Genomic DNA, 19,046 nt, shown 5'->3' on the forward strand with positions numbered 1-19,046 from the left:
TCTTGCAAACTTTCCAGATAAAATGCAACATTCAGCACTACATTAGCGTAGCAGTTGACACCAGAGCTATTTTCAAAATAACATCCTACAACCTGTTCTTCATTTTCCTTATTCTTTTTGCTTGCAATTACATCACTCCTCTTTTTTTCCTCCTCTCTACATCTTCATTACAGATATTCTCATTTCTCCTTTTACGAGAAACTACACGTTTCTCCAACACAGGAGACTGACCTAAATGAGGAGCATAGCTTCTTCTTAATCTATTATACTCCTTTACACAGTTTGTATCAGCACTAACTTTTGAATCATCAAAGTCTATCATGAATAAACCTGATAATGTTTTCACTCGTGACAAAGCAACATATGCCATACCTTCTTTGAACACAGTTGAACCAATGTTCACAAATGCACAATCTACAGTCAATCCTTGAGACTTGTGAATAGTTACAGCATATGCCAAAGAAAACGGAAACTGCTTCCTACGTACATATAAGTCTTTCACAAGCATGAAACGAACTGTACAACGACAAATATCTTTAACTTCTTCTATCTGATCAAATTTTATTTTTAAACATTCAATTCCATCTTTTTTCTGATAATTAATAAAACCCACAACTCTTCCCATAGCTCCATTAACTAAACCTTTTTCAACATCCAAATTTCTCCTTAAAAATACTCTACAGTTCATGCAAACATATAGATTTTTTTCTAATCCAGCTGTTTTGGAAATCTTCTTCTCTAGTGAATCCAATTTATTTTTCAGTGTGCCTGTTAATGTGACAGTAATTCTTCCATCCTCAATTTTGTCCACTGCTTCCAATTTCCTGATATCTTCCTTTTCCAATTTCAAAAGCTCCTCATTGAATATTGAGCATTCACGTAGAGTTGGCATTAAGCAGATGACACTTTTGTTTTCTGCAATGTTCTTGTATATCTTCTCTGCAACTATTTCTTCCTTTGGAAATAAATTATGTAGCAGCCGAGTCTGTAATGCTTTTTTGCCAGCTTCTGTGAGTAGTCCAATCCTGATATCTTTCAGAATACTTCCATATTCTTCATCGTTTGCTTGCCTCATATTAGATGTAAGTTCCTTGTACTCAAAGAAGGACCAAATATTTGCATTACCGATGCTTCCCAATGACTTCTTCGTGTCTTCATGTGTCACAGTATTAAACACTGGTTGTCCTTTAACTGGAGTAAGTTGCAAAAGATCTCCAAAAACTATGACGTGTTTTCCTCCAAATAACACGTCATAGTCTGACTTCAGAATTTGCTGCATTCTTAAATGCACAAAGGCAAGCATTAAGTTCGATACCATGCTCACCTCATCAATAATGAGAACTTGCATCTTCTTCAATACTCTTGAAACTTCCAAGCATGCTTCTCCAGTTAGCTTGTTGTATTGTATTTTGTTCTCATGCTCCACTGGTAACATTAGCAAACGATGTAAAGTGATTCCTTTTATGTTATATGCTGCTAACCCAGTTGGAGCAGTAACCACACAAGACAAAGTAGAATCCGTTTTTTGCTGTAGGTAGCTTCTGATGACTTTTATAAGGAAACTTTTTCCAGTTCCAGCTTGTCCGCTTACATACATCCTGATTGGATGAAATGATGTGCATGAGCACTCTTTTTTTTCATGTAGAAATCCGTGATCAATTTTGTTTCTGATCTCTTCATAAATTTGTTGCTGCTCTTCGTTCAGTTGTCTTTCCAAATTTTGTAAGTCTATAAATTCTTCTTGAGCTTGATTCATAGCCGTTTCCACTTCATTCGTGGCTATTGATGCTTCATTTTCAACGATTGGTTGTCCTAGGGGATCTTGACTGAGTGTTCCTGAACTTTGGCTGTCCTGAGAACTGTCTCTAGCTATTTCTGCTGCAATTGTAGTTTCCTGTTCAATTTCTTCATTTAACATTTGCAGATAAGTTGAGAATGTACTGCATTGTATGCTGTCTTTGCAAGCATTAAAAGAATCTTCATAGCTTTGAAATTCTCCCAGTAGTTCATCCTCTGTACGCCATGGTTTAAACAGCTGTAAAAGAGCCAAGTAGTAAAATTCCTTTTTGTCAGTAGTGTCGCAACTCAGCTTCCTGTGATTTATCAAACTTCCTTTTGTTTGCTTCACCAAACATCCTTCCTCACCAATAACTTTATATTTTCCATTGTTGATGTCTTCTGCGGCTTTCCGTGAATAAATGTAGTTCTGCAGCACTTCATAGAGACACATGTTCTCCAGATGATGACTTCTCTTTGGGTAATATGTATCCAACATGTTTGATTTCAAAATATCTGTACTTTCTGGGTCATTCTCGGCCAAATATTCAATTTCTCCAACAGATTTCAGTACCCGATTTCTCATTGCTGCAAGGCCTAAACTTGCCCAAATTATTCTTCTTGATTTCGAGTAGAGACTTGCAGAAGATAACCTATCTGAACATTCGTAGGATCCAATTTCTCGATGCGATAACATCTTCAAACTGAAACTGTACAGCTTCTTACTGACAGTTTTCTCGTGAGAAATCTCTTCCCACATTTCCTTCAATTCTGTTTTTTCTGATTTCGTAATGTAAGACGTTACATATCGAGCAACAGCAATGGAATTGTCAGCTACATACTGTATATCCATGTTAGCGTTCCACATGGATAAAATCACTGGGTTGTAGTCATTTATATTTTTTGATTCTTCTTTTCTTTTAAGGTTGTAGGTATTCTTAGGTGATTTTCTTGTGATAGTATGTCTCACAGCTGACATAAAACTGTTAACTCTTCCATTTGAAAGAACAGGTCTAGGAAATCCAAATCGACATTTAGTGTAGTATTTATCTTTGCTCTTGTATTTCCGTCGACAGTATTTTCCACACCGATGACTTTGGAAACGTAAAACTTGCTCCTTTAACTTTTTCTCTTCTGTGCTTTTTGGTATAGCACATGTTGCATATTCTTCAATGTAAGATAACACTGCTTCATCAGTATCTGTTCCAAACTTTGGGGCATCCTTGATCCACAACAGCATATGAATATGAGGAGCACCTCTTGCCTGGTACTCTTTTCTCCAAAAGAAATCCACTACTTCTCCTAGAGGTGGATTTTTTTTATTGCAGATGAAGGACATCATAGCCTCAAATCTATGATTGAAATATCTGCAAACATTAACCGGATCCAATGAGCACAGTTCTCCTGCTGTTTTGTATTCGATGTTTTTAATGTTTGAATTTTCCTCTCGTAGAAAATCCAGTAAATCATCCCAAGCGTACTCAGCACAGCTTAGGGTAAGGAACCATGTTGGTGTTCCTAAATTCCGTAACATGCATTTTAATTCACCATGGCGTCGGTACCAATATTCATTTGTCCCACGCTGACAAGCCATCAGATTGATCAGTTGTGTTTCCAAATGATCATCTCGGTGCTGCACTTTCACCATAAAATCCTTAGCAGACACATTTTGTAAATGTACTCCACTTTTTAAAATGTGATTTACTGCATAAGACAGTGCAGACAAGTCGCTTTCAAATAAAAGATGGAACAAATAAGGAATACTTTGTCGAAATCTGGGATCTTCAGCATATAGTCTTGTAGTCCGATACTCAGAAGCTGGAATCTGTTCCGGACGTTCATCGTATCGTCCTCCTTTTCCTTTAGGAAACAGCTGGGGAAAACATCGAGCTTCCAAGCTCTCCTCCCATACACTCACGGGAGTTCCTTTTGCTTTCTTCATCTGAAATAGATCAATATTGTCTCCCATAACTTCTTTTGAATGAAGAGGATGTATGCTAAAATGTTCATAAATTTCTTCTTCCTTTGACTTGTCCACTTTTTCAATTTGTCCAGTTGGTGTTTCTGTGTCTTCTTGTAAATCTTCTTCTTCTTCTATATAAATTGATTCATACCATTTGTTATTCCTTTTCAAATACAAATTTGCTCTTTGTACTTTCCGTACATCTACCAGCTCCTGTCAAATCTTCTTATTCTTTGTAGGTACACCATTAACCAGAATAATTAATGGTTCAGTTTCCAAAGTATCCGCATCAATAGTTTCCATATTTTTTTTCAAATCCAAGGGCAAATACACCACTCTACCTTTTAAACCTCTCAGTAAATCTGAAGGACGTAATTTACCAGTTTTGGGCTCCATACGTACTATGGTCTGGAACGGATGAACACATTGAATGAGTATAGACTCATATGTATTTAATTCAGAAAGTTCAGCAGGAATAGCATCCAATTCTAAATTATTATGTACAGCTCTGGTCGGCATTCTATTTTCCTCTAACTTGTTGTAACAGTATTTACAAATACGCTGAACTTCACCCAATTCAAAACAATTTTCAAGAAATATATAGGTGGCAAAATCCTTCCACTTATAATTATCTTCATTTTCACTCTTTCTGTAGAGATCAACATACCTGGTTTGTTTTCTATAATGAGTTCTGCGGCAACAAATACAAGTTATATTTGGTCTTTCATTAGAGATTATTGCAAATTTTGTTATGTGATCATTAAATGTCTTACTTACAGAGGGTTCTACATTTTCTTCCACTTCTTCCTCATTTACTGTGTCCTTCTCTGCACTGTTTTGTTCAGGACCAAAGTAACAAAACTGAATTTCATCAACAACCTTCTCTACATCTGATACCGTTCCACGGAACAGAGCCCTATTCAATTCATCTAACTTTATTGCTGGACTTTTAGCAAAATACAACCGTCTCACAAACTTTCTCATTTCAGTATGATGAACAGCCAGCATCCTAAAATGATGGAAAACACTATTACACACTTTTCTAGATAGACAAGCCAGAGAATGACCCTGCAAACCAGTATTCTCTCTCACTCTGCATGGATCTAGACTTTGAAGCACCTTAATCTTCTGTTTCACACTTTTTTTGCTATATTCTCTTAGAAACTCACGAAATTTATCAATAGATTCCTGACGCACAGTGCAAATACTACTACAATTCCAAGTGTACACTGGGGCTTTAGGATGTCTCCCCATAGCCTCATCCGCCATCACTTGTACCTCATCTCTTGGAACCATTATCTCCTTCTCCATTATGCAACCATTTTTTACTTCATAAGCACGACCTCTGGTGTCAACTGCATGCAGCAAACTATTACTTTGAAAATAACTCTCTTCATTAAAAAAAGGTTCACTACTTGAACTATGCATCCATTTTCCTAAAAACACTTTACAAAAGTTTGTTCTGTTCACTACTCTTTTCCTTTTGCTATATGATTTCAGTACATTAACCATTTTGTCTAATGTACGCATCCTATTCAAAATTAAAATGAATAGTTTCCTTTTTAATTCTAATGCCTTTGCTGCAATGGCTTCAATTTCTTTTTTTCTCTTATAAAACTTTGCCTTTTGCTTATATTTCTTCACATCCTTTATCAAATTGGACATAACTCTCCTCTGAAACATTTTTCTACGTATCTCTTTAAACGCTGTTTTTCTGTTTAAGTTTATCTTTTTAGTTGCAGAAGGTATATTTGCATTAACTAAATTCTCAATTTTTTCCTGTCCTTTTCGATTCAAATCATTCTTTCTAGTACAGACATTTTGTCCATTTTTCCTTTTTTTGAATATGTTCCTTAGAAAATCTTTTTTTTGCTTACCAGAAGATTTTTTCTTCTTCCCAACATGAGCATCTTCAACTAACTTAGGTCCTCCAGTTGTCTTCAAATATAGGTTTTTTTTCTGCTCTTTTTTTACTTGTAGGCATCTTAAATTTTGTTCACTGCTCTTCAGCAATACCTGAAAAAAACTAAAAAAAAATTCCTTTATTTTATTTAAATATATTACTACATTTGTTTTCACATTAGTCACAAAACGAAATTTCTTTGCCAATTTGAAAGCACACTTACTGCTCTTTTTCAGACCAGCATCATTTGTAACCTGGGTGTTTGCCTACACTCCAGCAAGGGCAACCAGCCTTAGTAATGCTGAATGTATTTGCATTACTGACTGAAACCTCAAACCCCACTCGCTTGTGAATACTGTGCATGATTCCACATGGTAAGCAGCTACCTGTGTGCTAAGAGTCTGCTTCTGCACCAAAAAATGGCTCCCCCTTTCCATCTAATGCAACTGTGAAATCTCCAGAGCAATACGCAATAAATCTCTGCCTGTAATTCCTATTTGCACACAGAGTCATGTTTTCACATTAGTCACAAAACGAAATTTCTTTGCCAATTTGAAAGCACACTTACTGCTCTTTTTTTTGGCAAGTGATAAACACTTTTACAGACTGACACATTATGAATCCACTTTTCAGATTTTTTACAAAGCACATGTCCAAACTGCTTTTTCAGACCAGCATCATTTGTAACCTGGGTGTCTGCCTACACTCCAGCAAGGGCAACCAGCCTTAGTGATGCTGAATGTATTTGCATTACTGACTGAAACCTCAAACCCCACTCGCTTGTGAATACTGTGCATGATTCCACATGGTAAGCAGCTACCTGTGTGCTAAGAGTCAGCTTCTGCACCAAAAAAAGGCTCCCCCTTTCCATCTAATGCAACTGTGAAATCACCAGAGCAATACGCAATAAATCTCTGCCTGTAATTCCTATTTGGACACAGAGTCATGTTTTGACATTAGTCACAAAACGAAATTTCTTTACCAATTTGAAAGCACACTTACTGCTCTTTTTTTTGGCAAGTAATAAACACTTTTACAGACTGACACATTATGAATCCACTTTTCAGATTTTTTACAAAGCACATGTCCAAACTGCTTTTTCAGACCAGCATCATTTGTAACCTGGGTGTCTGCCTACACTCCAGCAAGGGCAACCAGCCTTAGTGATGCTGAATGTATTTGCATTACTGACTGAAACCTCAAACCCCACTCACTTGTGAATACTGTGCATGATTCCACATGGTAAGCAGCTACCTGTGTGCTAAGAGTCAGCTTCTGCACCAAAAAAAGGCTCCCCCTTTCCTTCTAATGCAACTGTGAAATCACCAGAGCAATACGCAATAAATCTCTGCCTGTAATTCCTATTTGCACACAGAGTCATGTTTTCACATTAGTCACAAAACGAAATTTCTTTGCCAATTTGAAAGCACACTTACTGCTCTTTTTTTTGGCAAGTAATAAACACTTTTACAGACTGACACATTATGAATCCACTTTTCAGATTTTTTACAAAGCACTTGTCCAAACTGCTTTTTCAGACCAGCATCATTTGTAACCTGGGTGTCTGCCTACACTCCAGCAAGGGCAACCAGCCTTAGTGATGCTGAATGTATTTGCATTACTGACTGAAACCTCAAACCCCACTCGCTTGTGAATACTGTGCATGATTCCACATGGTAAGCAGCTACCTGTGTGCTAAGAGTCTGCTTCTGCACCAAAAAATGTCTCCCCCTTTCCATCTAATGCAACTGTGAAATCACCAGAGAAATACGCAATAAATTTCTGCCTGTAATTCCTATTTGCACACAGAGTCATGTTTTCACATTAGTCACAAAACGAAATTTCTTTGCCAATTTGAAAGCACACTTACTGCTCTTTTTTTTGGCAAGTGATAAACACTTTTACAGACTGACACATTATGAATCCACTTTTCAGATTTTTTACAAAGCACATGTCCAAACTGCTTTTTCAGACCAGCATCATTTGTAACCTGGGTGTCTGCCTACACTCCAGCAAGGGCAACCAGCCTTAGTGATGCTGAATGTATTTGCATTACTGACTGAAACCTCAAACCCCACTCGCTTGTGAATACTGTGCATGATTCCACATGGTAAGCAGCTACCTGTGTGCTAAGAGTCTGCTTCTGCACCAAAAAATGTCTCCCCCTTTCCATCTAATGCAACTGTGAAATCACCAGAGAAATACGCAATAAATTTCTGCCTGTAATTCCTATTTGCACACAGAGTCATGTTTTCACATTAGTCACAAAACGAAATTTCTTTGCCAATTTGAAAGCACACTTACTGCTCTTTTTTTTGGCAAGTGATAAACACTTTTACAGACTGACACATTATGAATCCACTTTTCAGATTTTTTACAAAGCACATGTCCAAACTGCTTTTTCAGACCAGCATCATTTGTAACCTGGGTGTCTGCCTACACTCCAGCAAGGGCAACCAGCCTTAGTGATGCTGAATGTATTTGCATTACTGACTGAAACCTCAAACCCCACTCGCTTGTGAATACTGTGCATGATTCCACATGGTAAGCAGCTACCTGTGTGCTAAGAGTCAGCTTCTGCACCAAAAAAAGGCTCCCCCTTTCCTTCTAATGCAACTGTGAAATCACCAGAGCAATACGCAATAAATCTCTGCCTGTAATTCCTATTTGCACACAGAGTCATGTTTTCACATTAGTCACAAAACGAAATTTCTTTGCCAATTTGAAAGCACACTTACTGCTCTTTTTTTTTGGCAAGTAATAAACACTTTTACAGACTGACACATTATGAATCCACTTTTCAGATTTTTTACAAAGCACATGTCCAAACTGCTTTTTCAGACCAGCATCATTTGTAACCTGGGTGTCTGCCTACACTCCAGCAAGGGCAACCAGCCTTAGTGATGCTGAATGTATTTGCATTACTGACTGAAACCTCAAACCCCACTCGCTTGTGAATACTGTGCATGATTCCACATGGTAAGCAGCTACCTGTGTGCTAAGAGTCTGCTTCTGCACCAAAAAATGTCTCCCCCTTTCCATCTAATGCAACTGTGAAATCACCAGAGCAATACGCAATAAATCTATGCCTGTAATTCCTATTTGCACACAGAGTCATGTTTTCACATTAGTCACAAAACGAAAGTTCTTTGCCAATTTGAAAGCACACTTACTGCTCTTTTTTTTGGCAAGTAATAAACACTTTTACAGACTGACACATTATGAATCCACTTTTCAGATTTTTTACAAAGCACATGTCCAAACTGCTTTTTCAGACCAGCATCATTTGTAACCTGGGTGTCTGCCTACACTCCACCAAGGGCAACCAGCCTTAGTGATGCTGAATGTATTTGCATTACTGACTGAAACCTCAAACCCCACTCGCTTGTGAATACTATGCATGATTCCACATGGTAAGCAGCTACCTGTGTGCTAAGAATCTGCTTCTGCACCAAAAAATGTCTCCCCCTTTCCATCTAATGCAACTGTGAAATCACCAGAGCAACACGCAATAAATCTCTGCCTGTAATTCCTATTTGCACAGAGTCATGTTTTCACATTAGTCACAAAACGAAATTTCTTTGCCAATTTGAAAGCACACTTACTGCTCTTTTTTTTGGCAAGTGATAAACACTTTTACAGACTGACACATTATGAATCCACTTTTCAGATTTTTTACAAAGCACATGTCCAAACTGCTTTTTCAGACCAGCATCATTTGTAACCTGGGTGTCTGCCTACACTCCAGCAAGGACAACCAGCCTTAGTGATGCTGAATGTATTTGCATTACTGACTGAAACCTCAAACCCCACTCGCTTGTGAATACTGTGCATGATTCCACATGGTAAGCAGCTACCTGTGTGCTAAGAGTCTGCTTCTGCACCAAAAAATGTCTCCCCCTTTCCATCTAATGCAACTGTGAAATCACCAGAGCAATACGCAATAAATCTATGCCTGTAATTCCTATTTGCACACAGAGTCATGTTTTCACATTAGTCACAAAACGAAAGTTCTTTGCCAATTTGAAAGCACACTTACTGCTCTTTTTTTTGGCAAGTAATAAACACTTTTACAGACTGACACATTATGAATCCACTTTTCAGATTTTTTACAAAGCACATGTCCAAACTGCTTTTTCAGACCAGCATCATTTGTAACCTGGGTGTCTGCCTACACTCCAGCAAGGGCAACCAGCCTTAGTGATGCTGAATGTATTTGCATTACTGACTGAAACCTCAAACCCCACTCGCTTGTGAATACTATGCATGATTCCACATGGTAAGCAGCTACCTGTGTGCTAAGAATCTGCTTCTGCACCAAAAAATGTCTCCCCCTTTCCATCTAATGCAACTGTGAAATCACCAGAGCAATACGCAATAAATCTCTGCCTGTAATTCCTATTTGCACAGAGTCATGTTTTCACATTAGTCACAAAACGAAATTTCTTTGCCAATTTGAAAGCACACTTACTGCTCTTTTTTTTGGCAAGTGATAAACACTTTTACAGACTGACACATTATGAATCCACTTTTCAGATTTTTTACAAAGCACATGTCCAAACTGCTTTTTCAGACCAGCATCATTTGTAACCTGGGTGTCTGCCTACACTCCAGCAAGGGCAACCAGCCTTAGTGATGCTGAATGTATTTGCATTACTGAGTCCAACCTCAAACCCTTAAACTATTCTTTTATTATACCAGTACACCTTAATTTATTGTGAAAACATAGTCCATATTATTTTACATGTTCCTCACATTTAAATTTCTCCCAAAACAGAAAATAATAAACACAACTTCAACAAAAAGAATTGCATTTCTATTATTCATTTCTTAATTTACCATATACATCCCCTCTCAGACTCTAAACTCACCTTTAAAATTAGTTAGTTGTGAAAGAAATGTGGCACTCAAACAGCAGATTATCAGAGCCAGGATCTCTGTTCTCTACAGCTCTCTCCTCTCAGCAGAACCAGATAATGGCAAACTTTCCCTCTCTTTTTCCACACATATACATGTTAGTTTCAAATCTCAGTGCTTGCCCCTTTTTTTCAAATGTAATCACACATTTCTATTGGTTGAAAACCAACCCTTTTCCAAAAGTACCCTTCCCCCAACTTGACTTCTGCCTAGTACCCTTCCCCCAACTTGACTTCTGCCTGCTACCATAGCAACAGCTCATGGAACACTGCTGTGTGGAGTCAGGTCAGAAGTTCGCCAAACAATGTTTCAATTCCAAAGAGCAAGAGTGCTTGACTTTTCAAACCTAACAGCAAATCCATAGTACTGTTCTTTGGTAACACATTTTTCTGTACCAATACAAAACATGCTTCTATTAATTTACACATACAGCCTAGTTTTTATTCTAGAATGGTATGAAACAGCCAATCAGTTCTTTTTTTTTGAAAAAAATATGTATGCCTCCATTTCCAAACTGTCTTTCTTTTCATATTGCCATTCTACTGAAAGACACCTCCTGAGTGCATCCAGTTCTCCTTTGAAGATGTTCACAGTGTGGATTGTAGGGCACAGCTATGTCTTCTGGAGTGAAAAGTATGCAGAGAAAACAGATATGGTGAGAGACCTTGCTTTGCCAAATGTAGACATTAAATGGATTGGTCAGAGAGGGTTAAAGTGGCACCAATTGATGCCATTGGTGAAATCCTTCATGCACATCCAACACCCTGACCTCATAATAGTGCACTGTGGTGGCAATGACCTAGGCACTTTGACTGGGGTAGGTCTGGAAATGCTTATGAAGGAGACCTTTGCACAACTGTTTTAACTTTTCCCTAAAACTGCCTTTGTGTTTTCTAACATATGTCAAAGGCAAAAATGGAACTGGTCCAATCATTTCTGTCCGCAGATTGACAAAGCAAGAAAGCACGTCAACAAATCTGTTTCTGCTTTCCTCCGTGACTATGGTATGGGTTCCATTTACCACAACAACTTGCGTTATGACATGCAAGACATTTATAGAGGAGATGGTGTACACTTCAATGATGAAGGGAACAGAGTCTTCCTCTTGAACCTTAGACTCTGCATCGGTACTTACTTGTAGGTACCACTAAAAAATCACTTAATAAACACAACGGCTCTTTTTAGAGCCCCCTAATATGTAAACACTTAAATCTGATTTTCATTTCTTTTTTTATTTTTTTTTTCTACCGTATGCTTACCGTACGCGTACCCCGTGATTTTTTTTAAAATCAATAAATGTTTTCTTTGTACTTTTCTGTCCTTCTTTGACCCCCTTACAAATGTTAGGGGGTCTGTAACTCTCCTCCTTGCCCCCTTTTCTTGTTATCACTCTTTTTTTTCTGAGTGAAACACACGAAATGGCGGCCGCCGCTTCCTGGTTTCGACCGATTCGAATGTTTACTAAGATCTAAGAGCCAATCAGAATCGCGCTCGCGCACGCCACCGTACGCGTACGGTAAGCGTACCGTAAGCGCACCGTAAGCTGGCTCAGATGTATATAGTGATTTAAAGGCTGTTTTCTCAGAATCTACTGAACAGATTTACACCAAATCTACAAAAGGCACTTCCTTGACCTGAGGACTACCTCTCTGCCAAATTTCTAGTAATTCTGTTCAGCCGTTCGGGCTGTAGCTGTGTCTAAAGGTCCTATGGAAAAATGCATGGGAAAAACGCGTTTTGGGACCCCCCTTTTATCTCAGCCCCCACTTAACGAATCCCCCCGAGACTTTCAGGGAAGGAGCGGAGCGTAGCGCCCCACCTATTTTGAAAAATTCGCGAGGATTCGTCGACCGGCGCCAAAGTTATTCAAAATAGAATGTTGCGGATTTCCTATGGAAACGTGGTCCTAACTATAACTACCTACTGGCGACCGCCAGTAGGTAATATATATATATATATATATATATATATATATATATATATATATATATATATATATATGTATATGTATATATATATATATATATTATCTACTGGCAGTCGCCAGTAGATAGTTATAGTTAGGACCGTGTTTCCATAGGAAATCCGCAACATTCTATTTTGAATAACTTTGGCGCCGATTGACAAATCCTCGCGAAATTTTTAAAATAGGTGGGGCCCTCCGCTCAGCTCCTACCCTGAAAGTCTCGGGGTGATTCGTCAAGCGGGGGCTGAGAAAAAGGGGGTGTCCCAAAACGCGTTTTCCCCATGCATTTTCCCATAGGACCTTTAGTCCAAGCTACAGCCCGAACGGCTGAACAGAATTAATTGAAATTTGGCAAAGAGGTAGTCCTCAGGTCAGGGATGTGCCTTTTGCAGGTCTGGTGTAAATCTGTTCAGTATTTCCTGAGAAAATAGCATTTAAATCAATATATATATCTATAGGCGCGCTCCGAGCGCGTACGGTAAGCTTACCGTACGCGCAACTGCCGTACGCGAGCTTAATTCGGTTTGTTGGTTACATGACTGTAAACATTCGAATCGGTTGAAATCAGGAAGTGTCGTCCGCCATTTTGTGTGTCTCACACTGATAAACAAAGGTGGAGACTGTGAAAAGGGGGCAACGAAGAGAGTTGCAGACCCCCTAGCGTTTGTCAGGGGGTCCAAGAAGGACCCAAAAGTATGAAAAAAACATTTTTTTTTTTTTTTAAATCGCGGGGTGCGCGTACGGTAAGCTTACCGTACGCGCACGGCAGAAAAAAATCATTAAAAAAAATAGAATTAAAAATCAAATTTATATATATATATATATATAGATATATATATTTATATATATATCTATATATATATATATTATCTACTGGCGGTCGCCAGTAGATAGTTATAGTTAGGACCGTGTTTCCATAGGAAATCTGAAAATTCTATTTTGAATAACTTTGGCGCCGGTTGACGAATCCTCGCGAAATTTTCAAAACTAATGGGGCGCTCCGCTCAGCTCCTACCCTGAAATTCTCGGGGTGATTTGTCAAGCGGGGGCCGAGAAAAAAGGGGGGTCACAAAACGCATTTTCCCCATGCAATTTTCCATAGGGACCTTTAGTCGAAGGTACAGCCCGAACGGCTGAACAGAATTACTTGAAATTTGGCAGAGAGGTAGTCCTCAGGTCAGGGAAGTGCCTGGTGTCAATCTGTTAAGTAGTTCCTGAGAAAATAGCATTTAAAAGCATATAAATATCTATAGCCACGCACCGTGCGCGCACCGTGCGAGCACCATGCGAGCACCCTAGCGTGTGCGAGCGTAATTCTGATTGGTGGTTACATGTTAGTCAACGTTCGAATCGGTCGAAATCAGGAAGTGTCGGCCGCCATTTTGTTTGTTTTCGGTGCGAGAGTGAAAAAGGAAGGTGGCGAACGTGAAAAGGGGGCAGGGTAGAGAGATCCTGACCCCCTGGCCTTTGTCAGGGGGTCCCTGAAGGACCCCGAAGGCAGAACATTTTTTTAAATATTTTTTTTTTAAATCGCGGGGGTGCGCGCACCGTGCGCGCATGGTGAAAAAACAAAAAAAAAAAAAAAAAATGTTAATACTTAGTTTATTGTAAAATAAATATATAAAAAAAATAATAATACATACATAACTTAGCATTTAAAAAAACGTACAAATTCACTGAAAAAACCATAGGTTTCACACACGTTATAGTTAGGTGGATATTTCACTCGTAAAAAACCAATGAAATTCCCCCGTTATAGTTAGTTCAGATAACTATAACTCGCGCGACCGCCACTCTATCACAAGGATGATGTCATCAGTGATGTCATGAGTGATGCCACTGACCATGTCATGAGTGATGTAATATGTGACGTCATGAGCAGGATTGCGGGCGCGCGAGTTATAGTTATCTGAACTAACTATAACGGGGGAATTTCGTTGGTTTTTTACGAGTGAAATATCCACCTAACTATAACGTGTGTGAAACCTATGGTTTTTTCAGTGAATATATATATATATATATTCACTTAAAAAACCATAGGTTTCACACATGTTATAGTTAGCTGGACATTTCCCTCGTAAAAAAACAATGAAATTCCCCCGTTATATTTAGTGCAGGCAACTATAACTCACGCGACCGCAATCCTCTGCTGATAACGTCAGATATTACATCACTGTATTTAGACACCTATTTACCCATGTCTTCTTCCATTAATCTTTAGCTATACATATATTACAAATATTTATTTTTCAGAAAGACACATATTTAATCAGTGATGTAATATCTGACGTCATCAGCAGAGGATTGCGGTCGCGTGAGTTATAGTTGCCTGCACTAACTATAACGGGGGAATTTCATTGTTTTTTTACGAGGGAAATGTCCAGCTAACTATAACATGTGTGAAACCTATGGTTTTTTAAGTGAATATATATATATATATATATTATCTACTGGCGGTTGCCAGTAGATAGTTATAGTTAGGACCGTGTTTCCATAGGAAATCTGAAAATTCCTATTTTGAATAACTTTGGCGCCGGTTGACTTATCTTCGTAAAAATTTTAAAACTAATGGGGCGCTCCGCTCAGCTCCTACCCTGAAAGTCTCGGGGTGATTCGTCAAGCGGGGGCTGAGAAAAAAGGGGGGTCCCAAAACGCGTTTTCCCCATGCATTTTCCCATAGGACCTTTAGTCGAAGGTACAGCCCGAACAGCTGAACAGAATTACTTGAAATTTGGCAAATAGGTAGTCCTCAGGTCAGGCATGTGCCTTTTGCATATATGGTGTCAATCTGTTCAGTAGTTCCTGAGAAAATCAAAAGTAAAATCATATATATATCTGGGCGGAGCCTAACCACACATCTCATCCTGAGATCTGATTGGCTGTCAGCACTTCATCCAAGAAGTGTTGGCAGCCATCTTGGGACCAATATACATGATAGCACCTCATTAAAAAGCATTGCAGTTAATAGAAGGTTTTAAGACTTTAGTTACATTATAAATCATTTGTTGATGGTACCATACTCATTTAAGGAATTGTGGTGTGTTCTAAGGTGATTTTACCATGTGAAAAAGCCTTCTGCTGTGATATCATGAACCATGTTTGAGAGAAAACTATTTTCTCATGCTTTTCCCACAGAGGTTTGGAAGGTGATCTATAAGCTAAACTGAGAGCATATTTTCTGCAAATTCACATTATCTTTCTCAGTCATATGAGAATGAAGTCTGACATTCTCAGTAAAACATGTACATCCAACAAGGGCAGAGACTGTCAGTAGATTCCTTTGTGTTCTACTGCAGCTTCCCAGAGTGTTCCAAAGAACAACTAGTGCGCTAACAGTCCTACTTATGATAAACGTATGGCACACCTGAAGCCATCTTGCTTGGATTAAAGTGGTAACTCTTAAAACATTTAATTTAAAAAGGAACTAAATGAGGGGGTTCATTTTTCCATAACAAGTACGATTAGTGCTGCAGAAAGAAAAACTAGGGCACATTTTGACTTCTGAAATCCTCTTTTATTTCATTAAAAAATTCTGACATGCAGACTGAAACATGCACTTTCAATACCAGCAGCAGATTTGCCTGGTGAGCAGTAGCTTTACTACAGTGATCTAATGAGCAACTAGAGTGCTAACATTCAGAATTTATGGAAAATGTGTGACACATCTGAATGCCTTCTTGATGGAATCAAAGTAAAAAACTGAAAGTATTTCCTACTGAGGAGACTGCAGTAAATGAGGAAATTAGGAAACTTCATAACAAATAAATCTCCCAAGATGGCCACCAGAGACAAAAGAGCCCAAATGTAGCCCAAATGTAGCCCAAATGTAGCCCAAATATCACCCAGATGTAGCCCAAATGTAGCCCAATGACAGAACGTCCCAGAGTGTTCTTAAGAACAACTAGAGCGCTTACTGTCTTACTTATGACAAAAGTATGGCATACCTGAAGCCATCTTGATTGGAATAAACTGGTAACACTTAAAACATTTAATTTAAAAAGGAACACAATGAGGGGGTTCATTTTGCCATAGAAATTATGATTAGTGCTGAAGAAAGAAACATTAGGGCATATTTTGAGTGACTTCTCAAATCCTCTTCTATTTCATAAAAAAATTCTGATATGCAGACTGAAACATGCACTTCTAATACTAGCAGCAGACTTCCGTGGTGAGCAGTAGCTTTACTACAGTGATCTAATGAGCAACTAGAGTGCTAACATTCAGAATTTATGGCAAATGTGTGACATATCTGAATGCCTTCTTGATGGAATCAAAGTAAAAAACTGAAAGCATTTCCTACTGAGGAGACTGCAGTAAATGAGGAAATTAGGAAACTTCAGAACAAATAAATCTCCTAAAATGGCCACCAGAGACAAAAGAGCCCAAATGTAGCCCAAATGCAGCACAAATATCACCCAAATGTAGCACAAATGTAGCCTAATGACAGAAGTGTGCAAAACACTTATTTTTTGTGTATTTGCAGTTTTATATAGTGCAGACTTGTCAGGTATTGGAGTGCTTTACATGAGCATTGGTTACATCACACAAGATCAAATTCATTTTGGTTGTAGACATGGGTAGATTAAGTGATTTGACCAGAATCACAGAATGTTGTGCTGAAGCAGAAACTCCAAACTGGTTCCCCAGTTGCAAAGTCTGCAGCTCTGGAAGTAACACCACACCCTCTCCCCTTGGATGCAACATTTAATCAAGTGGTCAACTGGATAAAAAAACTAAGATTACAAATAATTTAAAAGTTCTTTGTCGCTATTTGAAAACTCAGAAAATATGTCCTCATTTTAGTTTTTTAGAGCACTAACCATAATTTTGATGCAAATAAGACCATCTCATATATGTAATTTCTAAAGGAAATGCTCTAGGCATTACAGTTTTGATTACATCAAGATGACATCAGGCGTTCCACACTTTTGTAATAAATATAGAATGTTAGCAATCTAGTTGTTCATTGGGATATTGTTGAGAGGCAGAGGCCAAGGGCACGGACTCTGAAAATTGAAGGCAGGTAGGAGGGTGCAGAGGCAACAATTTGACCACACTGGGCAGGCAGGAAGGGCAGTGGCAGCACAACAGACTATGGATGGCAGTGGAAAGGAGGGCAGGGGCAACAAACCAACAATACAGGACTGGCAAGAGAGGCTGTGACAATATAATAGACCATTGTGGGCAGAAGGAAGAGGCAGTGGTCATACATCCATACATGCCAACAGACCCGTTTCAGCCAGGAAACATCCAATGGGGCAGATTTATGTTGCACTTGCGCCACTTTTGCGCCGCCGTTGCGTCACTTTTGTGACGCAGCAGCGGCGCAAATCCTGCGCCATGGTGCGGGGTATTTACAACGTGACGCATCTAGGAGATGCGTCACGTTGTAAAGCCCTGCGCCACATGTAGGCGTTCCAGGGCAGGTGGGGGCGTTCCGGCGCAGGAACGCCTCCTAAAAGTGGCTGAGTGAAATCTAAAAGATTTCACTCAGTCACTTTTAGGCCCATGCTGCGTCAAAACCCTGCGCCTGCTTGAAGCAGGCGTAAGGATTGACGCAGCATTGTACAGATAGGGCCCCCCAGAACATTGCTGGAGCTGCGTCGCGCTTGCGACGCAACTCCAGCAATGCGCCACTTTTACGGCACAGATGCGTCACGCATCTGTGCCATTTTTGCCCGATGGTGCGCCACGTTATAAATGCGGCGCATCCATGGTGGCGCAGCTGTGGCGCATAATAATTGGCGCATCCCTGCTGATATGCAGGGATGCGCCAGTTAACATAAATCTGCCCCAATGTTTTTAAGCTCAAATGGGCTTTACTTGATCTGTTTCCTGTCTACAATCTCCTCCTTTTCAATGTAACTCAAAGGGGAAAATCAATACCCCAGTATTATTTCAAAATCTCCCTCTTACCAAGTTCAAAATGTTCGCAAGTATGGTACATTGGATCATGGTAGGCAGGAGGAATTGGGGTAGGGACATGGACTCGGATAACAGAGGACAGGAGGGACATGGAGAGGTGCACCAAACTGACCCTACAGGGCAGGCATCAGGGTTTGCAGCAGCACAATACACCACACAGGGCATACGGGACGGGAGTGCAACACAACAATACATAGAAAGCAATAGGGAGGGGACAGGACCATGCACATGGACAACAGACAACAGAGGGAAAGAGGCAATTGTAGCTAGCTGACCATAATGGACAGACAGTAGAGAAAGCTGCAGCGTAACAGATCATAAAGGGCAGGAGGGACGGATCAGGGGCATTACAATGGAACAGACAAGCCAGGAGGGAGGGAATAGGGGTCTGCACATGGAAACAGAGGGCTGGGGGCAAGGGGGTAAGGGGGCAGGGCAGGAGCAGCAAGATGACCATGGAGGTCAGGCAGGATGGACACAAGACACACCATGGAGAGCAGCAGTGAGACTATGATGGTGTTGCAGGGCGGAATGCTAAATCCCTCTTTACAACAATAAAACCATAGATCTCCCAACATTCATACACTCATTCACTG

The sequence above is a fragment of the Triturus cristatus genome, chromosome 5_1 (assembly GCF_964204655.1).
Source record: "Triturus cristatus chromosome 5_1, aTriCri1.1, whole genome shotgun sequence".
Taxonomy (NCBI): domain Eukaryota; kingdom Metazoa; phylum Chordata; class Amphibia; order Caudata; family Salamandridae; genus Triturus; species Triturus cristatus.